The sequence below is a fragment of the Diospyros lotus genome, chromosome 3 (assembly GCF_014633365.1).
Source record: "Diospyros lotus cultivar Yz01 chromosome 3, ASM1463336v1, whole genome shotgun sequence".
Taxonomy (NCBI): Eukaryota; Viridiplantae; Streptophyta; class Magnoliopsida; order Ericales; family Ebenaceae; genus Diospyros; species Diospyros lotus.
Window position 1 is genome coordinate 21,321,040 of NC_068340.1, and position 19,795 is coordinate 21,340,834.

The window sequence follows — 19,795 nt, forward strand, 5'->3', positions numbered from 1 at the left end:
GAGTACAAATCATTAGTTGTTTTAGGATCGCCATTGACTCTAAAATTAGCCATCTGTAGACAGCTAATATTAGAGATAATAATTTAGGACGAATTACAAAATATATATATATATATATACTAGTGTATACCCGTGCCTAAAGACACGGTATAAATAATATTAAGATTAAAATATAATTATAATTTATACGTTTTATATTGTAATAATTTTACTTGTATTAAACGCTCTACAAAACTCAAACATATAAGATTTATAATATTCACTAATATTACAAATTAAAATATAAGAACAAATAAAAAAAATTGTAAACATTGAACAAAAAATAAAAATAAAAATTATTGTATACTTGTTAACATTTTATAATAAAAAAATACTAAATCTATATAATAAAGCATATCAGCGCTTTACAATTTGAACAAATTAAATTAAAAATTAAATATCAAATAATACATATCAACCATCTCCGATCGCCATGGTCGCGGCCATCAACGGGGGGACCTTGGTTCGAGGTTGGAGAACCCTGGGTTCCTGACCGTGAGTGGTCGAGAACCCTTGTGTTCCCAAACGTTGTGTTCTTCGACCATGCGTGATCAGAAACTATTTGATTTTTGTATTATTTTAATTTAAAAAAATTAAAAAATAAAATTAATAAAAAAATTCTTTTTGAATAACTCAACAGAATAGATTAACCAATTTTATATTTCTTTAAATATCAAAGATTCAACACCTAAAAATAAAAATATTAAATTTTGAATTAAACTTCCTACTTTGAATAGAATTTTATATTAAAAAAAACATTTGATGATCAATGATTTAAAAAAGATATTTTTATTTCTTTTAGATCATTCATGTCAAATTCTAAATATCAAATTCTTATACATTAAAACTTACATTGTTAGTGTTTTTTTATTTAAAACTTACATGATATTTCAAAATTTACACTGTTAATATTTAAAATACTTAAAAATTAAGTATTAAATGCTTTTAAAATTATAATATTTAGAATGATACTCTTTTAGAAAAATTAAAAAAAAAATCATAATCTATGATACTCTTTATTTTAGAGTGGTCAATAGACACAAATTATAATTATAATTTTATCTTATTAACATGCATACATAAATAAACACAAATTATAAGTGTCTATTTATATTCTTAAATATCGATTAAGGTAATTTTATCTTTTTTTTTTTTTTTACTTTCTATTAATGTTTCTAACTTTAAATATTTTATCTAAAAATATTATAAGTGTAATGTTTTTAATTTTATTTTAAACTTTAAATATCGATTAATGTTTTTAATTTTAAATATTTTATCTAAAAATATTTTAACAAAAAAAAAAAAAAACAACGAAAAGAGACCGACCCGCAAAACTCACCCATCAACAATTTCAAAACAATGCCAACCAAAGGTTTAAATAATTCAAAAATAATTATTCTTACATCAATCAATGAGGAGAAATCCAGCAAACTCTCACACCCACATTGTCTCTTTGACTGTCTCTCTTGCGCCACCCACCCATCAATAATGTCATTTTCCCCTATTTTTTTCTTATTTTTTATTCATATTTTTTATTTTTTATTTTCTTTCTTTATTTTATTTTTTTACTTCCCATCATCTTCTTTCTCTTGCTTCTCCTTCATGCTAAGATTGAAACCTTTTTTTTTTCTATATTTCATATTTAATTTTATTTTATTTTTTCTTTTTTTTCTTTTTCCTTCCCATTTTCTTTTTCCTCCTAGTTCTCATTTATTTTTTCTCTATGTATATATGTGTATCTGTGTGTATATACCTGTGTATATATATAAGTATGAGCATATGTGTGTATATATATGTATGCGTATGTGTGTGTGGGTGAGTCTCTCTGTGTGTGAGAGAGAGAGAGAGAGAGAGAGGGAATGGGTGGGTGAGTTTGCGAGAAAAAAAGGAGGATGGGATGGGGGGGGGGTGAGTTTGCTAGAGAAAAAGGGGCGGGGGTGGGTGGGTGGTTGAGTTTGCAAGAGAAAAAAGAGAGGATGGGATGGTTGGGGGGTGCGAGGTATGTTGGTATTTAATCTCAATTATTAATTAACATTTAAAATTTATTTCAGTCATAAGATCAAAACATTTCTTAGATATTTTCAAAAACCACTTTGTTTGAGTCTCTGTATAATTATATTAAAAAATATAAAAATACATACAAAATGTCTTTAGAGTAAAGCACAACATACATATAAAATGATTATAACACACTAAATGACTACAAAATACACACATATACATGAAACATAATTCCCTATGCTTAATAGTGGACCGTTATGCTTTGTTTCCAATGACTACAAATTAATTTTTGTTTCCAGTGAGATTTAATTGCCCTCAATGAGGGCCTTTTTTTTGTTATAATGGCTGTAATTGAATGACTAAAAATATACACCGCGTATACATACACACACAAATAAATATCTAATGCAAGTAATGTTGCTACAACATGTATACACAGACACACAAAATGGGTACAAAATTTTGCATTAGATACACACACAACATGTATACATACCCTTAAAAATTTTGTTACAGCGCGTATAAAATTTCTTTTGTTAAAATTATAATGTGTATAATATACACATCTATACAGCAGTTACAGCATTTTGCTACCGCGCGTATACATATTTTATAATAGTTACACATTTTATACAGTAGTTACACGCACACACACTAAATACATGCACACATAATACACACGCACACACACTAAATACATGCACACATAATACACACGCACACACAATAGAATGTACACAAATTGACTACAGCGTAAACAGAATGTAAATACACACAGAGAAACTGGAGAGAGAGCCCTACAACGCACTTCTCAAATATATAAATTTACTACAGCGCACTTCTGAAATTGGAAGAGGAAGAAGACGCACACTGTGCTTCTTATTATAATATACATACATCTTACATATATATATGCAAGCACGACAGATTCCTCCAATGTAATCGAGAATGAATTGTGAGTTTTTCTTAACTTGGGGATTTCTTTGACTGTTTTTCTTAACAGAGCTTCCGCCACGGCTCGCTCTTCCATTGATCTGAGCCAATGGACATAATATACATATAGATATATACACACAACATTTGTTAAAGAAGCTTTGTTAAAATCAAACCTTTACACAAAATTTCATAAAGCTCTGTTAAAGAAGCTTTCGCCACGGCTCGCTCATAGACATAATATACATATAGATATATACACACGGCATAATGTAAATACACACACAGCAGAATGTAAATACATACACGCACACATAGACATACACACGCACACAACGATGGAGTTGGAGGCATACACGAGGAGGCGATGGAGCTGGAGACGGCAGGGCAGCGAGGAGACGATGATGGAAGTTGATGCGATGGAGAGCTTCAGGTGGCCGGCCGCGATGGAGAGTTGGCCGCGAGGTGGGTGGGAGGGAGAGAGAGAGAGAGAGGCAGTGAGTGAGGGAGGCGGGTGGGTGGGAGAAAGAAAGAGAAAGAGAAAGAGAAAGATAAAGAGGGAGAGTGGGATAGAAAGAGAGAAGCAGAGGGGAAGAGGGAGAGAGAGAGAGGGGGGGAAGTGACTGGGTGGGAAAAAATAAAAGAAAATTGATCTGAGCCATTGATCTGAAAAAAATTAATTTGTGCCATTAAAATGTAGACATTTTCAAAAACTGTTGTGTTTTATTATATAGATATACAGAAGATTTTAACCTTGTTCTTGAACCAAGAAGGAAATTCATATTTTTGTACGGCTTCGAAATCTTCTTCTCGCACATTTCTCAAACGCAATACTTCTTTAAGATCATTGTAATAAACTTATCAACAATTAAATACAGTTTAATAAATATCTTAAACTTCAAACAAATGTTAAAATTATAATTTAAACCTTTTAGGGAGAATTGAACAACAGAACAACGAACGGAGATGAACGCGGCGACGACGATCGGAGACGATGACGACGACAACCAGAAGCGATGACGATGACAATGACTAGAGATGGAGATGAAGGCGCAGTTTAGAGAGAGACAGAGAGAGCGGAGGCAGAGTGAGAAAGAGAGAGAGAGGGGGGAAGAATGGGTGACTTAGAGTTTTCGCAAAGGGAAAAGGGAAATTGGGGAAGGAAATAGTTTTTTTATTTTTTCAAAGTTGAAATATTTTGTTATTAAATATAAAATAAAATAATGAATAAAATTAATATTAAAATAATTCAATATGCAAGTACCAAAAGCTATCATTATTACATATTTTGTGTATTTTTTTAAAATGTATTTTTTTTAAGTCTGTGGTTCAAATCTCAAATTTATATGATTGATGTTAAAAAAAAGCAATTGAGTCTTCTATGGATCAAACTAAATATTTCCTAACGATATAGGGTCCTTAATATTATGTCTAGAAGAATTATTAAAAAAAAAAAGACAGCAATCCATTAGAAATTTGGCATGGCTCAGTATTAAAGTAAAAGGAAAGTAAATTGCATTTGATATTTTTGAAATTTTTTGCAAATTATAAATGATATTCTTTTTATTTTAAAAATTATACTTACCTTACTCATACTGAAGAGATATTATTAAGAGGCAATGCATATTTGATTATTTTAACCATTTTCTTACCAAGTCAAGGGAGACTCAAGAAGAAAATGTTTAGGCTTATAGTTGTAGAAAAATAAAAGAGATGATGCATTATACTAATATTGTAATATCCTGAAATTTTGGAGATAAATAATAATTATAAAAATCGGTGTTTGAGGTCATTATTGGGTATTTGGAGATTTAAGAAAAAAATAATAATTTATGTTGTTTTGTGGAAATAGGGAATTAAAGGTAATTAATTAAACTATTTGGGAATGGTTAATCATTATTAATTATTGTATTGATGGGTTTAAAGAAAATATAAAATTAGTTGTATTAAAAAGAAATTAAGGCAATTAATAATCTTATTCGGGAGTATTTATGAAAATAGGAAAATAAATTAATTTAGTGATTTCTGAAAATTTTGGGGTGGAAGTGAAATAAGTGAAAGTTAAGATTAGGGGTGTGTGTGTGATTTTCGGAAGTTTTTGGGTGCTGGTACAAAATCTAGAAGTGGCTGAGAGTTCTTTAAATTTAATTTAGTGCATTATATGTATGAAGATGTGGGCTGGTTGAGTGACACGCAGGTGCGAGGGAGGCGGGTAGGTCGCGGGTTCGAGCCCGCTGGTGCGCGCGTAAGAGAGGAATTTTGGATGGAATTTTCCATCCATTCCTTGCCCAAAACGGTGTAGTTTTGGGCAAGGCGGTGGGTGAATAGGGGCTACCACGTGGCAGTCGCTGATGGCCTTATTTCTTTGCCTTTTTAAGCTACAATTTGCGGCGAAAATTGAAGAAGATCAAGCAGAAACAGAAAGGGAAAATTTGGAGAAGAAGTACACGCAGAGGCTATTTTTTGGGTGAAAATCCAGGATTAAAGGAGGTTTAATAGTAGTTTAATTAGCCAGGTAAGTAGAGAATTTGCAGTGTGTATTAATTTGGTGGTGTGCGAGTGTAAAAACGCTGTAATCAATTTAAACGAGGCAAGCTCCCTTCTACCCTTATGATCTCTTTTCATTTTGTGAACCCCTCGTCTTCCCTCAATTCGTTTCGGTTTCGCGTATTAATTATACGAAATGAGGATTTTATTAGCTTGATTTAATTTAAATTAAATATGAGACTCATTGGGGTTTTATTTGCGGTGTGCCTACGAGGGTAAAAATTATTAGAAGCGTTATATGTTTAAGAATTTTATACGGTTGAATTATTTATTTTACACAGTAGATTTATTTAATTAAAGTTATGATTTTATTAATTCCTAGGAAACGTTTTACTTCGCAACGGGAATGCAAGAAAAGCAAAAAATGACCGTGTAAAGGAAAGTTCCTAACCCTCTCCTCATGTTCTTTAATTCCTATGAGAGACTCTGTGGTTTCTCGTATTTTATCCCCTCCCTTATGTTAATTCGACGCCTTGCATTACTTATCGGGTTGTTATTTACTGGGTTTAATTTAAATTAAATCCGAGACATCTAGAGTTTTATTTGTTGTGTGCGTACGGGGGTTTGTACCGCCCCCACTCCTCTTGGGAATGATGCTGAGCCTAACTTGGGGACTAGGTTCCTGGATATGTGGGTTTATTTATGGATTTCTCGGGTTTATTTATGGTTCGGCTAGGGCTATCGAGTAGTAGGGCAGTGGTTGACTATTTGGTGATGTTGGAGTAGACTGTTGTACGACCTTGAAGTGGACTGTTAGGCGGATACTCCTAGTCATAGAACGTTGACCGGTGCTGGACATTGCTAACTAGCTCTGCCATTATGTGATTTACTGCATGATTCGTTATGTTGTATTATCGTTCATGGTTTGATATGCACATGGGTATGGGATGCATAGTGGGGTATCCATTTCTTGTGTATGCTTGGACACGGACATTCTAGCGTTGTTAGTTTACATCTAGCATGGGCATATGCATCGCGTGTGGTTTACTATGTGGGTGGAGCATGGCCTGATGCCTGGATGTATGGGCACCAGTGTATCACGTTGATGCTCACTACGCCATTGTATTTCTATGTGTATTGCATGGTTACCGACAGTTCACAGGTCTCGAACGGGAGGACCGTTTCGAGAGGGCCTAGGGCTCAGCTATTCTACAGCTTGGGTGTCGGGAGGATCGACGTGAGCATTCGGGTGACGGGAGCATCGACTCGGGACGACGCGCACAGGTTTGTTGGAGATATATGTTGCCATTTAGGGCAGCGGTAGGTTAGTATGGGATTTGGGTGCTGTGTGTCTTGTGTGGGCCCCAAGAATTAGTATGTGCTTTTATTATGCTATTGTATTGTGTTGTAGCGTCTCATGGCTTGTGTGTTCTTGGGGGTTGGTGTTCTGGGGAGGATTTATTGAATATGTTCAGCCTTCAGCCTTTCTTTCTTTATGCTTGCTGAGTCTCTCAACTCACTTTGCTTTCCATCATTCCAGGTAGTGGCAGCGAGGGCCTTGGGCAAAGGGAGTCAACTTTAGCGACAGAGTCGGTATGGTGTACAGGCAGTCCCGTCAGTCCCCGTCAACTCTGATGTTTGAATAGGATTTACTCTATTATTTTTTTTACTGTGCTAGGTCATTTCTTGTGTCTCGTGTATGTCGGCATAGGAGTCTGTATTCATTTATTTATCTTGTGACCGTTGTGTTAGCGAGGTACCCACAGTGCATGCATTTATATATGGTTTCGCTTTAGTTGTTTTAAATCTTGTGTATGCAAGCCAGGGTAGTTCCTGTCTTGTGTTTCATTCTTTCTCATTCCGTAAGTGTTCCCGTTCGGATAGTCTGGGTGGTTGGGATATACGGGCGGGGTTGCTTACAAATACACACACACACACACACACAGACCATTTTAAGATAGGTAACTTATTTTTGTAAGTTTGGGAAAATCCTCTAATGCATAAGTTAAGAAAGACTTAGGAAGAAAATATGCTTAAGTTAACTATCCCAAAAAAATAATACAGATAGAGAAAGACCATTATGAGTAAACAACATGCTAGTGTATATAGTAGTGACAGTAGCTTTTAGTTTCTATGTGTTGAATCTTCTATCTTGTGAGATAAATGCTAAATTAAGATGATATTTGTTGCGATAATGATTATTTTAAATCCTCAATAAAAAATTAATATTAAAATAATTTGAAAAATTAATATTAAAATAATTTAAATTATAATTTATGATAATCATCTAAAATATGATAATAAAATAATTTAAATTATTGTATCAAATTAATATTTATTTTAATTTAGGAATTTTAAAATAAATTAATCGGGTAGGAATTTTATTTTAGGGAAAGCAGAATTTTAGTGTAGAGATTTAGTTTTAGGTTTATTATTTGTATTTGTAAATATAATAAAAAATAAATTATTTTAAATTATTATAAAAATCAAAACAACGTATTTTTTGTAATTTAAATATAAAATCATAGATATGTGGATACTCACACATATATGAAATTTGTAATTATGTGTGAGTAAATTTATAAATAATTACCCACACATACATGACATTTATTAATATGCATGGGTAATAAAATTTAAAAAACTGCCATATCAGCTAATATGTGGATACCCACACATATATAACATTTGTAATTATGTGTGGGTAAGTTTATAAATAATTATCCACACATGTGTAACATTTATTAATATGTGTAGGTAATATAAATAAAAAAAAATGTCACATCAGCTAAAATTTTACTGAAAAATATCCCATCAACTTCTAAAATTGGAGGGAATTTTTTTCACCAAAATAACCGTGGGTATATAAATGTACCCACATATAATAAATGCGGATATTGTAACGAGTTTGTCTAATTTAATCACTCACACATATTACCATTATGTGTGGGTAAATACCCACATATAATATGTGTGAGTAATTTAAGTGTGGATAAGTTTATAAATAATTTTCCACACATACATAACATTTATTAATATGTGTGAGCAATATAATTAAAAAAACTGACATATCTGCTAATATGTGGATACCCACACATATATGTAACATTTATAATTATGTATAGGTAAGTTTATAAATAATTACCCACATATGTCTAACATTTATTAATATGTGTGGGAAATATAATCCAAAATAAATGCCACATCAGCTAAAATTTTATCGAAAAAAATCCCACCAACCTTTTAAAATGGAGGAAAGTTTTTTCGCCAAAATAAGTGTGGGTATATTAATTTCCTCACACATAATAAATGTGGATAATGTAACAAGTTTATCTAATTTAATTATCCACACATATTACTATTATGTGTGGGTAAATACCTACGTATAATATGTGTGGCTAATTTATGTGTGGATAAAATCCTCAAATTCTTATAGTGTATAACAGTAGCTTTTAATAGACTTAGCTACAACCTTTACAAACCTTTTTTTCCAGGATAAGACACTAACCCGTTTGCATTTTAGTTGGGCTCAACAATAACCCTTACAATAGTTTCTTTTAAAGAATATTGAGGAGAAGCTCATAATGTAAAACAAACCCTCAAAGGATAAGAACGAAAGCTCACAAGGGATTTCAAGATTACAAATAGAGAGTATGAAAGATAGAAATTAAAAGCTCTCCACTCTCTTAAGTGTGAGATCACTTGTAGACTTGAAAAAAGATGAACATATCTGCTTTCAAGTCAATTCTTTCTATTTCTTTCTCTTATTTTTCATTATTCTCAACGGAACATTTTCTCTTTGGTTAGCTTATGGAAGAAGTGGTATGGACTTGAAGACACTTGATATTTATATCCTTCCATTCTTTAATGTTTTTTTGTAGTTTGTCTAGAGGATAAAGTCATTAACCCTCTAACCTACAAGAAAATTCTATTTTTTTCTCTTTCCAACAGTTAGAATGTGTTCTTGAAGTTCAAACATAGTTAAATTTAATGAAAGATAGTTCAAACATCTTATAATAACGATCTGATTGTTTGAAATGAAAAACTATGCACAATTAATGCTGTTTGTAATGGTTATAAAATTTGAATTTCAACACAGCATTAGTCAAGTAATCATGATGTTACTTGAGTGAGATACATAGTTACTCAAGTAATCTTAAGAGTTAGTCGATTAAGCTCAAACATTACTCAACTGTTGAATAAGGTTACTCGATTAAGCTTGTCGGCTACATTAGTCATTACTTGACTAATATCTTTTTTACTTGACTAAGATGATGATATATACTTGATTTAGAGCATATCTTAATTGATTAACATTTCAATCATTTGTCACTTTGAAAATGTTACTTGTTTAACAACTTTTGATACTCAAATAAAATATGACATTACTCAAGTACTAATTACTCTTAGTTGATTAATAATTCAAGTATAAGGACTCATACTTTGTTTGATAATTTTTAGTCGACTATGACACTTGTTTACTTGACTAAGTATGAAGATACTCAATTAATAAGACCTTCTTAGTCAACTAAATACTCAAGTACAAAGACTTGACATTTTTCTCATGAATTATTACTCGTGTAAGATTTCTAGTTACTCGACTAAGGAATAACCAGCGATGGATGTCAATTCTGGATATTTAACCCAACAATCCACCCATTGACTTGCCAATGTGGGATGCCAGCATATGTCTACAGTAACACACGCCCCTTCTCCACTCAGGAGTATAATGTCTTTACTACAACAGTGCCCCTCTAACACCTACCTGACAGAGGCCTGGGCAAGCACCTTCTAAAGGTGGGTGCCAATTTTGGATATTTAGCCTAGCGATCTACCCATTGATTTGTAGATGTGGGATGCTAACACGCGCATATCATAACTCACACCCCTCCCACACTCAAGAATGTAGTTTTCCCACTATAGCATTGTCCTTGACTCCCACACGATAGAGGCCAGTCGAGTCAGCTTTAATACTGTAATACCAGAGATTTTTATAAAATTCATATATTTGAGGAATTGGGATATTTTACGGAATTAATACATTTGAGGAAATAAGATATGTCCAAGGGATCATGGAAGTTTAGGGGCAAAAGTGTAATTCTAGAAAGTTCTGAGGTAAAAGTGTTATTTTTGAAAAGGTTCGAGGGACAAGTGTAATCTACCGAAAAACATCGAGAAATGATGCAAGGGAGATATTTCTAGGGGCATTTGGGTGATTCAAGGATAGCCAAGGGCTTAAATGATATGGAGTCAAAGTGTAAATATGTGAAACTTTGGGCTAAAGTGTAATTTTTAAACATTCCAACGGGGTCGCTAGAGAATTGAACTGGACTAACTAGCCATTAGGGATCATGATGAGGTTCACAAATCAAGGCACAAGCGGCATGAAAGGTGGTGCAAAGTGATTAGCCGAAAAACTCTATAAAAGGCCATGGATTTATACTCAAGGAATACCAATGAGATTTGAACCAAAATTAGGTTGGTTTGAGGGGAGAAATAGGTTCTTGAGAGTGTGGGGAATATTTTGGAAAAAGAAAGAGTGAAATCGGTGAAGAAATGAGGGAGAAAAGGGCTTCGTTGAGAAATTTAAAACTTCATTGGAATATGGGCAAAACTTGCGGGAAACCAATGATCTTGGCCTACAATCGAGTAGAGGGGAAACAAATGAATGTGTAGGTTCAAACGGGGAGAGAATCAGAGATAAAACAAGGGAGAAGGGCCCCAAAAATAGAAGGCTAGCTAAACCGTCGCTAGAGAAGAAAGTGGCGTGTGTAAAACATGCACCGAAAGAGGGCTACGTGTGCAAGCTCGTGTGGGTACTTCAAGCGACACTTCAGGGCGCATGTGAGCTCCTTTTTTCCTGTAAAACAATAAACATTTCATTTTCACGCTAGGCCAAAATCAAGAAATCCAACAACATATTAACGCATAATTAATCTCAAAATTGGTTACCCTTCATATTATCATATCAACTCTAAATCCAAAAGCATTAATTGAAATAATTAATCATGCAAAATCATCACTTTTGATGTCGTGAATACTTCAAAATTAATTCATGAAACCTTGCAACTAACACAATTAAATCATGCAATAGCTTTCTTGCAATCACTTCTCTTCACTATTACAAACATAAGGAGTAACAGGGATGATATATATATTTTTTCAATCTTTCCTAAGCATTATTTGGCTTTTGACGCAAATGTCAACATTTTGTGATGAATACACTTGGTTACTCCCCTAAATAATTGCTTAGAATGCATTTGCATACTCATGGTTTGAACCACCATTTGACGTGAGGGATGATTCAGGAGCACACTGTCAAACCCTAGTTACTACTAAGTAACTCAAAACATAGGAGTAGATAAATAGCAATAATAATTTTTTTTCATCCCATTTTATTTCAACACTGTTTATGCCTAGTTTCAAAAAATAATCACAATATTATTCTCACATAATCAATCATGCATAATCACAATATCCCATGAATTTTGTCAAGAAGCATGTATTTCAACAATCATGATATTCCGGCATAATCAATTCTTTTTTCTTAACACTGCTAAATCTAGAATTAATAATCAAATAGAATAATTCTCAATCTTGAATTAACTATGCATTGAATCATAGTTAAAATAGAAAGCATGAAATCAGTCTAGACATGAAAATAAAATATTTTTCTATAGAAAATCATCATTCATGCACATTATATATATATATATATATTTTAGGCAATAAAAAAATAAGAATTATTGAATTTCCCACCCCCACACTTAAATTAAACATTGTCCCTAATGTTTAAAAATAAGAAAAGAGAAAAAGAAAAGCAATACTCCCATGATGTAGGCTATTTTGGAATGTTTAAAAATTGCTGGTGAATTCTATTAGACAAAGAGGGGCTGGATTTCTGGATTCAACGAGTCCTAGAAAAAAAATTAAAAAAAAATGAAATAAGAAAACAATCCAAAAATATTCTAAAAAATTAAGAAAAATACAAAAATAATAATAATATTTTGAATGGGTTGCCTCCCATCAAGCGCTTCTTTATAGTTATTAGCTTGACTAGGTTTCCATCTTCACGAAGGTTTGAATCATTCATCCATCATAACTTTGTTTGCGCTAATTGATTGACTTATTTCTTGAATGCTAACAACTCTCAATCCAATGCCCTTCTTTTGCTCTCTAAGCACCCTTATTAACTTTTCTTTTTCACGATTTGGTGGCTTGGCTTTTGAAAAAGAAGAAAAAACATCCAAAGGCAACAATTTCTCTTTTAGATGGACAACCTTTTTGTTTTTCTCCCAAATTGCCCTTAGCCATGACCTTGTTCTTAGCATCTAAAATTGTTTTCTACTTATCAACAAAGTTAGCAATGCAATTTTCTATAGGCTCATCTAATCTCTTTACTAAATCATTAGTGTCATCAATCCTTAAGACTTTATTGTCATTGCCATTAGAATGTTTCATAGCCTTAAACACATTAAAAGTAATTGTCTAATAATAAATTCTAACGCTAGGTGTTCCTTGTTAGATGTTAATCAAAGCTCTCCCTGTGACAAGAAAAGGTCTCCCTAAAATTAGGGACATGTCATAATCTTCTTTCATGTCCAAAACAATGAAATCATCAGGAAAAATAAATTTATCTAATTTTACCAAAATATCTTTCACTACTCCCCTTGGATATTTGATATTTCTATCATCCAACTGAAGAGAAATAGTAGTAGGTGTTGGCTCCTTTAATCCAAGCTTCCTAAAAACAAAAAATGGGCATCAAATTAATACTAGCAGCAAGGTCACATAAAACTTTATCAAAATTAATTTCACCCATAGTACAAGGAATAGAAAAGCTCCCTGGATCCTTGAGTTTTGGAGGCAATTTGTTTTGTAGAATTGCTGAGCATTCTTCACTAAGTTTCACCATCTCAAATTCCTCCAATTTTATTTTGTTTGATTTTTTTTTTTTTCAAAAATTTTGCATAACTTGGCATTTGAGAAATAACATCAAGAAGAGGGATGATAATTTGCAACTTTTTAAACACCTCTAAAAATTTAGCAAATTGTTTATCCAAGTTAGCCTTCAGAAATCTTTTAGGAAAAGCAATATGAGGTTTGTAAGATTTTAAATTAAGAGAAGAAGAACTTTTTTTTTCTCCGTTGATAACTCACGGTCCTTTTCTTTGCCTTTAAACTCTTGGCCTTTTTCCTCTTTTGTATACTCTTCATCTTTTTCTTTACTTCCAAATTCTTTTCCACTTCGTAAAGTGATAGCCTTTACATATTCCCTTGGATTCTTCTCAGCATTGCTAGGCAATCCTCCTTGTGATCTTTCTGAAATTACTTGGGTAAATTGTCCAATTTGAGTTTCCAAACTTTGCATTTTTGCCTTTGTACTATTGATAAACTTTGCCATCATATCTTCCAAATTCGACTTCTTCTCTTGTGGAATTTGATGTTGTTGTTGAAAGCTAGGGGGAATTCTTTGTTGATTATTACTCCAAGAAAAATTAGGATGGCTCCTCCATTCTGGATCGTAAGTGATAAAGTAGGGATTAAAATTTGGCATATTGCCACCAAAAGAAAGAAAATTAGGTTGTTTAAAAGAACCAGAGGAAAAAGGTTTTCCTACTTGACAATCTACACTAACATGTCCCCCTCGCCCACAAAGTTCACAAGAAAGAAAATGAGAAGAAGAAGAAGAAGAAGAAGAAGAAGAAGAAGAAGAAGAAGAAGCATTCATAGCTGAAACCCCCAAATTACCCAAATTCTTATTTAATTCAGCAATTTAAACAGATAAGGTAGTGATAGAATCAACATTATAAATTCCAGCTCTCTTTTTATTTGCTCTCTCATTGTCCCATTGATAACTATTGGTTGCCATGTCCTCTAAAAATTCATATGCTTTTTTAGGAGTTTTCCTCATAAGGGTACCACCTACAGTTGCATCTAATATTGAACAAGAAGATTGATTAATCCCACTATAAAAAATTTGCATTTGCTTCCAAACAGGTAGTCCATGGTGAGGATGTTTCTTAAGAAATTCCTTAAATCTATCCTATGACTCATATAAAGATTCATTACCAAATTGTGAAAAAGTTGTTATGTTATTCCTTAATTTAGTTGTTTTAGCAGGTGGAAAATATTAAGATAAAAAGTTTTGTGCCAAATCATTCCATGTAGTAATAGAACCTACAGGAAGAGAATTAAGCCATTCTTTTGCTCTATCTTTTAGAGAGAAGGGAAATAAACTAAGTCAAACGGCATCCTCACTAACTCCATTATGTTTAAAAGTGTTATATGTATTTTCTGCTCGCATAAAGTGGGCGGACTCGACCCTGCAGGCCGGCCCAATCACCTGAGGCCTAACGGGCCCAAGCTCGAGGTTGTTAGTTCCCAGTCGCACTCCACCTAACTTCGCTCGAATCACGAACCATGCGAGCTCTCAATGACACTCTCAGTTTGCAAACAATGTACTCCCTTACTGACTTGGGCGTCGGAGTGCTTGCTGGTGCCGGCCGCCGGAGCGCTGACCGAACCATTCAAATCTCCCTGGTGCGTCTTCTCTTTCCTCTTTTCGCATTCATTTATCAAAACGAGCAAAACGAATCACAGTCGACCAAATTCGGATGTCGACAAAAAGTATCATATATTTTAAGAAAATTAGCAATATGACAGTTAGGATCATCATTAGGGCCATAAAATTGTACATTCATCTGGATCATCTGAATAATTGTGGACTTGATCTCGAAATTATTTGCTTGCACATTGGGCCTCTTAATGCTTGATGTAGTGCCATTCAGAGTAGGTGTAGTATATGAGCTCAATGTTCTTGGATTATTTTGGGCATGTTAGTCTTGCTTCATCTTATTCTGTTTCTCCGTCTTTTGCATTTTTAATTTCATGATCAAGGGGTATCAATTCTCCACCACTAGTGTGTGTCATGCACCATGAAACCTACAAAGAAAAAGAAAAAAAATAATAAATTAAAAATAAAATTCCTAAAATTTGAAAAAATTATCATAATAATCCTAAAAAGAAAACCTATAAATAAAAATAAAATAAGGAATTAAAAAATTAAAAATAATAAAATTCCTAATAGCTAAAAAAATAATAAAATAAAATAAAAATATTTAAATCCTAAAGTAAAACAAATAGATGTTCAATCTAAGTTATGTAGTTTTGATATGAAATAAACTAGTCCCTGGCAACGACACAAAAAACTTGATGTGTGATTTATGCACAATTAATTCGAGCAAGTGTACCTGTTACGGGTATTTCCCGCTCTACTCCTTATGGGCTGGATTTAATTCAATGGGCCGGCCCAACCGCTTAAGATCCAGTAAACCTCGAGCTGATCTCATTAACATGGGCTCCCACATCGTTGGAGTCCAAGCTCATATGGCGGGGTTAAGCGAGCTCCCGATAATGCCTTTAACTTCGTAACCTATTCGAGCGAACACCTAGCCACATTTCGAGCGAGCTCCCAGCGAGCCGTATAGTTCATCGGCCCAACTGATCAGCTCGCATGACGGGAGGGACATATGCCACGGAATACCAGTAGGTTAGGAGCCGTCCCAGCTAGACCATCCAGACTTGCCTTCTCGGCCCATTTGTCCGGCCCGTGCCAGTCCCATCCTGGCCCCTTTGCAGTAACATCATTACAGCTGTGCCTGGGTTTCCACGCGTTCACCTCAAATCCCATCCTCATTAATGACATATCTCATCCGCATTAATGAGGGTCTCGTCGACGCCTTGCTACTGCATGGATATATCCGCCGACGCCGACGATTCCATCCCATCATCTATATATGTACAGTGCATGCAAGAGGGCATGTCCTCCTATATATCAGCCAGCTCTTCTAAGAGTCAGGGTACGTAATTTTTCCACTTATGGATACTGTAACACCCAGTAATCCTAGTGTTATGAGAATGAGAAAGGAAGTAAGAAAACTTTCAAAAATTCCCTTGAGGAGGTGTTAGATCCTTGAGAATATGGGTGCCCTATGAGAGGGCATTTTGGTAATTTGGATAGTAAAGTCCAATAAATGGATATTTTGGTAAATTGGAAATAATTCCTATGTGGAGTTAGGTGTGTAAGTGAAATAAAATCCCAATTTTGTATTTATGTGGAGATATATGGGATTAATAATTTTCAAAGGATATTTTGGTAATTTGAAGCAAATTCCATAAAGGAATTTAATTATGGAATATTGGGAAAATGGTGGATATTCTATTATTTATTAAAATAATTGTTTTCCCTAAATTGGTGAATAAATGTGGAAATGCCACATGAATGAAGGAGATTAGAACTTGGAAGCCAAGGTTGGTGTCTTGGAGTGACACATGGCTTAATGTGGTCCAAGTTAAATGAGAGATTAAATTAAATACAAAAAGAAATACTAATTAGTCTCTCAAGCATTTAATGAAGAGAATGATTATGGTGAATTAAATAAATCCAAAGGGAAATGGGAAATTAGTCACCCATTAATGTTTGAAAATTATGGGATTTATTTAAATGAAAAATGAAGGATTTATGTCTTTCAAAGTGGTCTCTCATGCGACGGGGTGAAAATAGTCCCATTATTTTAAATGGGAAAGAAATGAAAAAGTGGAGGGATGAGATTAGTTCTTGGAATTGGAAATGATCTAAAGGCCACCATTTAGTCTTGAAAGTTGGCAAGGATTGCCAACATATTATTGATTTAATTTAAAGACTAATTTTGGATGGCTAAGATTAATTCTTAGAAAGGCACATGGATTGTTAGAGATGGCAATTGTAACCGAAACTGTGGGGAACCGAATCGAAACCGAACCGATCAATGCGGTTAAAAACCGTTTAACTGGGTAATGGTTTGGTTTGGGGAAAAACCGAACACTGTTTCAATGGGTATGGTTTGGTTATGGTTTTCACTAAAACCAAACCAAAACCCGAACCAAAACCAAACCAAATGGTGGGTAACTGAATTAAACCGAACCGAATATATTATATATATATTAAATATATAATAAAATAGGTATAATATGTATATATAATATATATATTATATAAAAATCCAATCCAGCCCACCCGCGCCCACCCCAGCCCACCCAAGCCCAACCTACTCGAGCCCACTTGCCTTGCAAACCCTTCTCCCCTTCTCTTCTCACTTTCTCCTCTCTTTCCTCTCTCGATCTGGCTCTCGCTTTCTCTCGTCCGCGCGCCTTAGCTCTCTGCATCTCTCTTGCTCTCGCTCGTCCGCGCGCCCTAGCTCTCTGCATCTCTCTTGCTCTCGCTCGCCCTCGCTCGATCTCTCTTGCTAGGGCTCGGCTCGGCCCCTCTTGCTCTCGCTCGCCCTCGATCTCTCTCACCCTCACTGCCTCCTTTCTCTTGCTCGTCGGCGGGCGCTCACCCTGGCTCTCTGCCTCTTTATTTCTCTCGCTCGCCATCATTGGCCCTCTCTTACTCTCGGCCCCTCTTGCCCTTACTCGCCATCGCTCTTTACCTCTCTCTTGCTCTTGCTCACCCTAGCTCTCTACCTTTCTTGCTCTCGGCCCCTCTTGCTCTCGCTCGCCCTAGCTCTCTGTCTTTCTTGCTCTCGCTCGACCCCTCTCGCTCTCGTCGGCCCTTACTGCCTCTTGGTTCTTTATTAGTATTTATCTTTGTTTGTTGTGAAATTATCAAAAAAAATTATGAATGTTATTTGTCTTAGTTTGTTGGTATGGATTAAATTAAAAAAACAATGGTTAAACCGAAACCGAATGGTTTGCTTATAGTTTTAAATTTTTAAAACCAAATGGGTTTTGGTTTGGTTTTGGTTTTGGTTTTAGGAGTTTAAGTTTAGTTTGGTTATGGTTTTGGCAAAAATCGAAACCGAACCGAACCATTGTCAACTCTACTTCCTGCTGTCTCCAATCTTCCTCTTGTGTGCCCCCTTCAATTCTCTATATTATATATATATATATATGCATATAAACCTAGCCCTATTCTCAACATTCACGCCACTTGTTTAGTATAATATATATTATATATATAAATATTATAATTTAATATATAATATAATATAATATAATATTTAATATACTATTAATTATAGCATCATTAATTATATTATAATATTAATTATTTAAAATATTTATTTATTTATTATTTATATTATAATATTAATTTTAAAATTAACTTTATAATTTTTTTTTCTTTTTTTATGCTCAGATTTTCAAATTTATTTCCTTTGTTAAATTCTTAAAAAAAAAAGATTAAAATAATATAAAATCCATATAAACAAACATTTAAAATACGAAATATAGTACAAAATTAAGATAAAAATTAAATAAAAAAATATATACAATTAAACCCTATCAATAGATTTAATTATTTAGAACATGTTTTTATAAAAATATTTGGTATTTATTTTACGAAAACCCGTGTTTACTTGTTAATTTTATTGACTTCTATTTTCTATGGGTCCTAATTAGGAAATAAGATAAATTATATTTCTGGGGTTTGAACTTTATATTTTATAAAAAATAATTAATATATTTTAAAATAAAATAATATATATTTCCAATAATATTATTATTATATTTCATTGCTCTGTTTGGCCGGTTGTCACCTATTTGTAAATTCTTGCCTAATTCTCTAATTTTGTACATTGTCTCAAATTTTATTAAATTCATATATATATATATATATACACATATATATTTCTCTTAATTAATATTGGATTTAAGGTTTTTTTAAAAAATAATATATGATGTTATTTGAATTTGGAATGAAATAAACCCATTAGTCTAATTGATAAATCTCTCTAGTTTAATTGGCTAGTCTTTCTTAATTTTTTTTGGTCACAAGTGACAAAAGATTCTAAATACTTGATATAGAAAAGGCAAACTTGTAAGTATGAGTGATGGTGGGGAACTTTTTTGGTTAAAATGGATACTTTAAATGTAATATCTCGATAATTTGGAAATAATTAATAATCATTAATTTAATTAGGAATATGAAATATTTAACAATTTAAATAAGGAATGGTTAATTAATTATTAATTATCGTATTTATTGTAATTATCGAATACTTTTGATTTTAAGGGAAATATTAATTTATTTATGTTAAAAAGATGGGTAATTAATTGTTAAAAATTTGGGGTATAAGAGTATTAATAAGTGAGGGGTGTTTGTGGCAATTTTCGAAAGTAATGGGGTTAAGTGTAAATTCTGGAAGTGGCAGAGAGTTAATTTAAATATAATGGCGTGTGTATATGTGCTGAGACCAGGTAGCGCGGACAGTCGTGTGCGCGAGGGTTATGCAGCAGGTCGCGGGATCGAGCTTCAGGTGATGCGCGCGCTTGGGGAGAAATTTATTCGATT

The 19,795-nt window shown here is 33.4% G+C and overlaps 1 non-coding gene across 1 annotated transcript; it reads left to right on the top strand.

The window, feature by feature from the left end:
* Positions 1–14,462: 14,462 nt before the first annotated feature.
* Positions 14,463–14,569, top strand: LOC127798566 (small nucleolar RNA R71). The gene has a single exon (XR_008022430.1). It is a non-coding gene; the product is annotated as a small nucleolar RNA R71 (small nucleolar RNA).
* Positions 14,570–19,795: the final 5,226 nt, after the last annotated feature.